This window comes from Centroberyx affinis, unplaced genomic scaffold (genome assembly GCF_046629955.1).
Source record: "Centroberyx affinis isolate AG114_WGS23_722 - 3 ecotype Tasmania unplaced genomic scaffold, CSIRO-AGI_Caff_v1 ptg001330l_1, whole genome shotgun sequence".
Classification (NCBI taxonomy): domain Eukaryota; kingdom Metazoa; phylum Chordata; class Actinopteri; order Beryciformes; family Berycidae; genus Centroberyx; species Centroberyx affinis.
The window spans coordinates 24,643-34,615 of record NW_027279827.1 but is presented as its reverse complement, the minus strand read 5'-3'; the positions used below and the strand labels follow the sequence as shown (position 1 = coordinate 34,615).

The following is a 9,973-nucleotide window of genomic DNA, read 5'->3' as shown; positions in this document are numbered from 1 at the left end:
TAGACTAATCTCAGTTCCTCTTCAGCCTGCTTGCCCTTTCCTTTTTTATCTGAACCTCAATACTTGTGGTGTCCCTTCCATGATTAATAGTTTCTATACACCAAAAATACCATCAAAAGTGAGCTAACAGTGAGCTTAGAGCTTTGTGCTTCTTATTGTCACCTTGAATATAATATGGATTTCACAGCAAAGGTGGCAGAAAAAGAGAATGTTTTTGATTATGGGTGTTTCATGGCCTCCATGTTCAACCATTTTACAACAACCTCAAATATAATCAACAATAGTTCACTCTTAATACTTACTGTAGGCCTACTGTACTAACTGGTTTTTGTCTTAATGATGGCATGGACATGATCTACAAGGTTTGGGCAAGATTTGATGGCCCTACAAATGTAAAATTCAATTAGGTTAGATTAGGTTTAAAATCCTGGTGGATCACTGTCTAATAACGGTGACAATGCCTCAAAGATTACCTATATTGTTTAGATTGTGTCATAACATCAACAACCACATAAAAACTTTCTATTCAGGTAAACAACAGGTTTCAATGAGCTGTTAAGATAAGATCAAGGTGAGTTTCTGACACTGATGTCACTAGTAGGAAGTAACTTCTTACCTGCGATAGATAGGGACAAGTATAACGTCAGAGTCAAAACCAGCCAAGCCAACACCTGGGAGGGGCACCTGGGGTTTCTTGGAAGACAACAGTCAAATTAGGTATTTGTTGACATGGTTACACAGGCAACCAGGGTGCACACACAGAGACATTTATAAACACATTTAGGCAGGCAGCCAAACAGGAACGCACAAACACTCTCTCTCTCTCTTATTATTATTATATTATAGGCTTCCTATTTTGTCTTCTATTAGGTATAGCTAGCTAACCCCCCCCCCCCCCCCCTCTCTCTCTCTCTCTCACACACACACACACACACTCACACACACTGACATAGTTGCTTACCTGACTTTACAGAAGCACATTAACCATTTTGAACACACACTCTTAGTTCAACCCTCAGTAAATTACATCACGACAAAAGCAATACTTTTAAACTGTCTTTTCTGCTCTCAGAGACAGTTAATAGGTTAGGTTAAAAGGTTAATTGGTTAATAGGTCTGTAGAGCCATACAGCCCCTACTGGCTGAGCATCAAATCTGCCTGAGGTTTCTCTCCTGTGTCACCCACAGTCTTTCTTTCTAATGGTGAAAGGACTGCCAACTGTCTCAAGGTTCTGTCTCCTCAAGGTTTGAGTGCTGTTTGGACTAAAGCAGGAACAAGGAATCTCAATTCTTCTCAATATCATAATCCTTTGAGATACTTTGGGTCAACTTTGATTTCAAACATTTTTAGGACAAGGACCTTAACCCAGGCAGTGTTAGTGCTGTTGAGCTATACAGGATCATAAAGTTAAAGTCTTACTTCTGAGGTTACGTCCCAAACTATGTGATACTAAGGCTCCACCTCCTTGGGAATAATGTTGTCACCTTGCAAAACTTTCAGTCAACCAATCTATAAAGGATTACTTCAGAAGTGGTATGATTTAACACTATCACAGTAGCAACCAATCAATATATAACTAAACATTCTGGGGAGAACCCAGCTGTATTGCTGTCTGCAATGTTGAAACCAGCATCTTTGAATAAAAATTCTAGACACAGAAAAATAAAAGGTAGAAAGAACTTTTCTGGTTCTTTCCTGGTAATCTTTTGTGGTTGACTTACAGTTAGACCGAGTTTTGGTTCTAGTGTTATGGTGAAATTTGTACTGACGGGGCCTGTGACTCAGAAAGCTGGAATGTTCAACAAAACTACCACTGAAATGCACAACATTGATCTCTTCTCCATAGTAACAACATGGATCATACAGACGTTTATTTCCATGACTAAATTCCTGATTGTTCTATAGCAGCCATCCTACGTGCACCACCTAATGACCCAATGACCATTTCAAAATGCTGACTTGAACAAGATTGCTCAACCTTTTCATTCTGAGTCTGCTTTTCCTGTCATGCTGTTTCACTCCCCATGACATAATCTCTTACTCTACATGAAACCAGTGCAGATGTAGGCGTGCTGGCAAGAAAAACCAAATACTTTAGGCGTGAGCCATAACATCAGTAAACAGCAGTGCCACAATCTCAAAAGCTTAATGACATAATAGCAAACGTGAGCTGTACTTACAGAAAACACAGCAGTTTACTCCTTGACACCTGTTGAAAAGATAGACAAGGTTGTCACTGTGATGGACTGGATCGAGGACATAATCATTTGATTTTCCTTACATTTCATTTCATTTCATAGCGCTTGAATCAGTGTACTCAACAGGCTGGAATCTGTTGGCATGACAAGTTCATTATAAAACAATCCTGCAGCAATGTTAAATGACTTGTGATAGCAGACAGATTGAATAAGCAACAATCATCTGTTCCTGTTGTATTGGATTTAATCAGTGAGAGATTTGCTCGAAGTTAGCAGTTGGGATGATGAGCAGGTAGATTGTTGTTTCTCACATTTTCCTTAAGTCTAAACCCTAGTCATGACCTATGACCTTTAAAACAGAAAATAGTAGTTACTGCTGTTTTGCCTTTGTAGGGCTGTAACAGCCATTCCCCTTTCGCTTCCTCTCAAGCCACCCCTGATTTGAATGTAGCACTGTCTATTTGCAAAGCCAGTAGGGAAAGCTACATGTTCTCTTTTTTTATTGATATACTACCAGAATTACCTAAAAATACATTCCCTACTCCCAACCTCCCAGCTCTTGACACTGCCACCACTCGTAGAGCACTTACCATAGCACATGACCCCAGCCAACCCATGCTTCACCCTACTCCCATCTGTCTGGAGATACAGATCCCTGATCTGTAAAACAGGCACGCTTCAGCAAGAGCTTTGTGCCCTCTGCCATTACTGCCCTATATATCTATAACGGACTTATGCTCTTTGTGAATGTTTTCTTGTGACCCCCCTCTGTAGGGCTATGTTGTCTTGGTGACTGGCTCTATGTCCCCCTATGTCTCTGTATTTGCTGGATGTAGTTTTAAATTTTTTGTATGTGTACAGCCTGTGGAAACAAATTTCCTCTAAGAGGACAATAAATAATCTATTTAAATCAGCTCATACAGGAACATGTTCTCTTTTGAATTCACATACAAACAAAAATTAAAAGGAAGAGAAATTAAAAATATCTTGCGGGCCCTCCACATTCAGTGTCAGTAAGTAAGTAAATAAAGTAAGTAAAGAATAGGAAAATGATCTAATAGTCTTCCTGAAGGACAACACCCAAAGAGTTCCCACCAAACACCAGGTTGGAGGAAAGTCCCTCTATATTCCCAACAGTATGAGGGAAGGCTGTAGCATAGAGGCTGACAGTGACATCTGTCTGAGGTTATCACCAGTTTCTATGAAATGGTCTACACCTTGACTTCTTTAACTGTGATTCAGAGCACAAAATGGCGTACCTTTTCTAGTGGGTCCTCACATGATGTATTCTCACGTTGTGTGGGTGTCAGCGTGAGAATACATCTCTCCTCTGGAACACAGGCTTAAATGATTTTTAAGAACCCATGACTCATTGTGCATACAGGGAGAAGTCATGGAGACAGTCTGAGAATTAATCATTTGTCACTATGAAATAGACCGTTCCCTGGTTTCATAGACTAAGGGCCAATACTGAAAGTATCAGCTTTAAAGCATCAGTATGTTAGTTTAAATTAGTGTATCAGTGTGAAAAAAAAGTGTAAAAACTCCTTTCCTTTTAAATTTATGACACACTGAAATAAAGTGGAGTGAAGAGGCAGATGAGTGACTGACTGTTTAAACTGTTAAAAATAAAAAAGAAGAAGAAGGAGGAGACTGACCGACTGCCTAACCGACCTGGCTAGCACACCGTGGGAAAAGGAATGTTAATGCAAAAGAAGGTTTCCGGGGAAACACCATTAGTATAAGCCAAATGAGTGAAAACATAGTTTCCAGACACCAAATCTGAGGAAATCCCCAGGGGCAACATAGTAATCTAATTACTGTACATGTTGTGCTGTGTATCAGGAAAAGTGATTTCAGAGGAACAGATGTTGTCTGAGTATCATACTGTATCAAGTGCACTAACACTTTAGGTGGGGTGGTGGGTCTGCATGATTGGAGTGAGTGACCCTACGTTGACTTTAAAAACTCCACCAGTTAACACGGATGTGTTGTGGCAGCACAGCGTTGTTGTAACTAAGAGATTTGCTTAACAAAATATTACATCCATGCGTTGAAAATCCGCGCTACATGCTGGCAGTGAATATCAGCCATGCTTCTATCCATCGACTTCTACTCTTCTACTGTATTACTACTGCCATTATTTTTGTTCATTAGCCACACTATTATGCTGTGTCCATGTGCTGGTGGGAAAGTCCAACACCTGGTACTTCCAAGTTGGCTGCTAAACAGCATTGCATTCACGTGCCATTTTGTTGGAAAATCAAACCCAGAAGACAAACGGTATAAACAAATATAAACCGTTACAGAGGCTGCAGCTTTGCACGTTTGGAGATGATGTTCAGCGTCGGCAGAGGTTTGCGCTAGTTAGTTACTGTGGAGGCACTAGACTTACTTGACACCACATGTACCCCTGGATGTAGGACTTCTGGGTAAAATTAATAATTTGCAATAATGATTTAAGATCATTAAGGCAGTTTATGGAGAAAGAGCGGTTAAACTGAGACTGCATTTAGACATGCCCTCAAATTTGTTTGCTTGTCATGGGTTTCCCGATTTCATGTGGTTCAGCAAAGTTAAAACATAAGTATGGTATCAGTACTATGATTTACGCTCATTTTTTGGTGGCTATAGTTTTGACATCCCTTTTACACAATAGTGAGAGATATGTGGGAGAAAGATTTACTTGGTAATATGTCATTGTAGTTAAGGGATATACTGTTACATAGAATGATTCACATATTTTTGTGGTTAAGGTGATTAGACCCCTACATGTCCAGCTATGTGGTATACAAGGCATACGAGTCACACTGACTATTTGCAATTATTTGAGACCGTAAAAAAAACAGTGAGACTGAATTGAGCCCTCATTTAAAGTAAGCTGTGCTGCTGATCATCAAGTAAGTGGGATCTCCCTTTGCAGTCTGTGCAAGTGTCTGACTCACAAGGGGATTTGCAAGAGTAGCTGTTTACTGAAGAATGAAGAGAACAAAGGAGAGAGAATGATGTTGCACAAAGAGAGAAACAGAGGGTTAGACTGAGAGAATTGCAAAAGAGAAAACATGAGTTTTCCATGACTAAGTGTGCTATGAATTAAAGGTCTACGTGAAGAAAGTTTAAGTGGTTGCTTTCTTTAGTGACATACTGTTTTTTATCAATCTATTTATAGTTATAGTACTGATAAGACGTTAAACAAATAGGCCGTAGTTAGTGCAGATTGGGGATTCCCACATTATGTAACATGAACAATGTACTAGTCATCTGCCCTACTGTGCTCTGCTCAGTAGTGTCAAGGCAGGAAATGAAAGCATATTGTTTTGCTTTGGCAAGCAGTGACAGATACAAAACCAAATACGTACGACATTCCCATGTGCCTCAGGCAAGTTTCATGTCTTCATAATGTTGGAGCTATTTGCTGCTTACTGTTTCCCACAGTGGTTAAAGAAGAAAAGAGGTGTAAAACATTTTGCGGGGTGAAACTGTTCATTCAAGGCAAGGTGAGAGACTTGTGGCAGTGGAGGTGTATTTGGTAGGGTAATTTGGTATTGTAGGCCTACAGTACCAGCTTCACTTTCTTCAAGCCAAAACCAAAACATGAGCAGACACTTTTCTCTTTCAGTGATTTTGAGCATTCAGTTTCCACATATGGTTGGTTACTTGTGGTTACACTTGGGTACGTGTAGTGTTGCACATGCAAAATCGGGGACCCCGATCGTGCCCATACAGAACAGAAAATAATGTGACAGTTACTTTCATAATCACAAGTAAGGCTTAAAAAAATTCTGGGCCACTTCTAGAATCCCTCCAGCCATCCACAGAAAGAAACTGTTTCAATTCTGATCACTCAGCAATGATATCCTTTAAATGAAACAACCACCTATGAAGTCAACACTAACTCATTCTCATAGTGGTGATTTATAGAATTCACACATCCATGGAGCAGACACTGACACACAGTTGCAGCACACACACACTCTTGCCCAAATATTCTCTCTCTCTTCTTCCTCTGCTCATTGGTTTGTGCTCTCTATTTCTCTCTTAGACAAACACACAAGCACATGCTCAGAATCAAGCAAGTGCCTGTGCTTTTTTATTCATGAGCAGGCAGTTGCACATTGTGAGACAGCCGATTTTGCAGAGAACAAATAGACTTTGTGATAAGGATGCGCAGGCTTATCTGATGTCAGCAGCGCAGTTCACTTCACTTATAAATTTAAACCTTACATGACATTTATTTTCAGTTTTTCATCTATTCAAATAATTGCAGATAGTTGTTCAGTGGTGTGCTGCATGCCGCAGTAATAAAGTAATAAACAGCACAGGCACTTGAAACCATGCTTCTCCCCTCTTCCTGTAAAGACTGTTTACGATAGCTAAGACAGTTTCAGTTTGTCTCTCTGTCGTGTGAGTGTATGAGAGAGAATGTGTAAGCTATGTTTAAACTTGCTGTTGTAGTTCTTGCATACAGAAATAGAAATTGCATTTATGCATGAAAGACAAACAATGAATTAAAAACAATATTGTTAAGCAAATAATAACTTACATAGCCATAACAACACCATGTATTATTTTCAGTGAGACAGTGAGAGGACAAAAGAAGAAAAATTGAGCTCTACTCTTACCATCATGCGCTCTCTCTCTGTATCTCAGACTGAACTCTGAATGAAGTTTTTTAAAGTTTTTTGTTTTGTTGCGTGAGGAGGTGGAGTGGAGGTGGAGTTTTTCTTCTTGTAAAGCACGTGTAAGTACGTGTATGTGTGTGTGTGTGTGTGTGAGTCATTTGGGAGTATGGAGACGTCATACAACAGAGGTCAGAAAGAAAAACACTTCCCTGTTTTCAGCTGACATTTTGGCATGCGTTTTCTAAAGAATGGGATAGATAAGAGGGGAAGAGGCGTTTACCAGCGCAAAAACAACAGTGTTGGCTTCCGCAATATTCTTCTAGTGTGATTGCTTTTTGGCATAATTTGTTTGGAATAACTCACAGTGAATGGTATTAGAGAGAGAGAGAGAGAGAGAGAGAGAGAGAGAGAGAGAGAGAGAGAGAGAGGGAGAAGAGCTATGATACGATATAATATGATACAAATCTCTGCTGCCATTCTTTGGTTTGTTCACCACATGTGTAAATGCCTGAATTGAATTGAATTGTTGTGAAATGGCTTTTGATTACATTGTTGTTAGAATTGTTGATATTGTTGATATTGAGGTATTTACAGTTGAAGCACTGTATTCTCTTTCCTGTCATGCCAATAAAGCTGATTTGAATTTGAGAGAGAGAGCGAGAGAGAGAGAGAGAGAGAGAGAGACAGAGAGAGACAGAGACAGAGACAGAGACAGAGACAGAGACAGAGAGGCTGTGTTGGTGTGTGTGTGTGAGAGAGTGTGTGTTGGGTTAAGAGAGGGGGATGTCATGATTATAGACAGCAGAGGGAGCAGAGAGAGCATGAAGCAATGGCTGTCCCCTCCGGCTGTGGGAACGCTCTGTGCTGGTGTCAAAGAGGAAACTACAGTTTGGAGTTAACCTAATGCAAATTTAATGAGCAGATCAATCACTACTACAGCACTTACCTTGCTGTAGAGTAAACCACAAAGAAGGGAATGTTCCCTGCTCACTTACCAGGCTATAGTGTGCAACTGTTCTAACTAGTTAGAACCTGAATGAGGAAAAAGCATAGAAATGACAGGCAGTTAGAAGTGGGCTAGCATTCAGAAAAGCTTTATTTTAAAACTTTACTCCTGATATCAATTGTGAGTATAAACATTTAGATTCTTGAAGATTATGTCTTGCTGATTTAAAAATGACCTTGTTGCAACTTGTCACACCCTACCTTAAGTCTAAAAAGGGTTTCATTTTTGCATATGTTGCATACTGGCAAGACACTTCGCAGAAAACTAAACAAGTCAGCCAATATTCACAGAAACCATATGGGAGAAGTAGTACCGAGGGGTTTCCTTAATCACTGAGAAAAACCCTTGGTTTCCACTCTGGATTAGATTTTCCTGACACCTGGTGAGTCTTAAAATATTATTTATTTGAGAAGAAGATCTATTCTTCATATTCATAACTTAAAAAAAAAAAAAAAAAAAAACATCAACTTGCCCTTGCTACCATAATGAGTCTGTTTCCAAGCTTTGCTTTCTCATTAGTTCTTCAGTCAGTTGAAAACTTACCACACCCCTGATGGTTTTGTGTGTGTGTGTGTGTGTGTGTCTGTGTGTGTGTGTCAACCCTGGGTGTACACATGTTATTGTGGTCTTGTGGTCTCTGTGTTATAGTTACAGGTGGTGTGTTATTTTCGCAAGAATTGTTTTGGTCGTAACACATCTAAAGCTATACTTCCATCTACAGTTTCACACACTCAAACTTCCTTTCACAGGTCACTTTCACTTTGAAGCCATGCCATCCCTGTGTTGCCTATAATAACCATAAACTTTAGGGAAGAGACATGAGGAAAACCTGGGAATTTTAGAGACTTAAACTTTCTTCAGAATGTATGTATTATCTCATGTATGTACTTCTCTGGTGAAGTACAGGCATACACCTCTTACTGATGTGGAGCTACACATGGTATAAGTAGAGGTGATATGTATGATGTGAAATGGAGCTTATGCTACTGGTGATATCTGGTAGCCTAACTGATAAAGTTTTATGTATTGCATGACAGGATGATGCCTGGATACCTAGGATGTTGGATCATGGGGCATCCTCTGAATATCTTCATTTAGACATAACACACACACACACACACACATAGACACACACACATATGGCCATGATTAGGAGGTGAACAGGCATTCACCCGGCAGTGAGTGGGAGGAAAGGCTCTGAGATCATAACCACAGGTCCAAAAGATGTCAAAAGAATAACAAAGAAATCACTTCTCTTCAATTTAGGGGATTTTGAGACCCAATGGAGGTCTCACTTTCGCTAGGATTCTCCTGGCTTTCCTCTCTTACAGTATCTGAAAAAAATAAGTCTTCTAAAAGACTCCTGTCCTAAAGCCAATGTATCTCTGACAAGGACAATATGAAATACTGCATGATATTGCAAGCATCATGTAGTCTACTGTCTATGAGCTGGGTCTGTGTCATCTTTTAAATCCCTGCTTAAAACCCCCAAAGATCCCAGACCCTCACCCTCACTCCCATCTAACCTGCACAATAACTTGGACCCTGGACCCCAGACTTTTGCCTGATTTTATTATCTCTGTTTTACTTCCTTGTCTCTGTAAATCACTTTGTAACTTTGTTTTGAAAAGTGCTATATAAATAAAGTTATTATTATTATAAGTTACCTATTGATGTATTATTTCAGCAAGTAGATTTTCATGTTATCTCACTCTGGGGCCTAAAGCATATTGCTACTCTCGTAATGTGGGGCAGTGTGGGTCCCACCAAAAATCGGCCTGTGACCAATTTCAGTTGATAGATAATGGGGCAATAAGTACTGCCCCATAGCACAAAATGACCATAATATAGCTGTGTGTGTGTGTGTGTGTGTGTGTGGGAGGGGGTGATAGGTTTATTGTTCAATAATGATTACCTGGCCAGGTGCTGAGATGTCTGGCTTTCAAAAAACAATTTTCAGCCTGTTCTCTCAAAACAACAACAAAACAAAAAACTCCCCACCCATTGGGATTTCCACAAAATCCCAATGGGTGGGGACCTACTGGCATTTTCAACTCAGTGATGGAGGAGGTGCTACGACCTATGAGCGACTGGCATTGCAAGACATTTGAGCTATGAGGAGATACGTTCATCAATGTTGTTGCAA

General features: G+C 39.9%; 1 long non-coding RNA gene across 1 annotated transcript; it reads right to left on the bottom strand.

Moving 5' to 3' along the window:
• Positions 1 to 616: 616 nt before the first annotated feature.
• Positions 617 to 6,941, bottom strand: LOC139649335 (uncharacterized). Its single transcript, XR_011695605.1, has 3 exons — positions 6,822 to 6,941; positions 2,182 to 2,210; positions 617 to 693 (listed from the first exon to the last, which is right to left on the bottom strand). It is a non-coding gene; the product is annotated as an uncharacterized lncRNA (long non-coding RNA).
• Between the last annotated feature and the right edge of the window lie 3,032 nt (positions 6,942 to 9,973).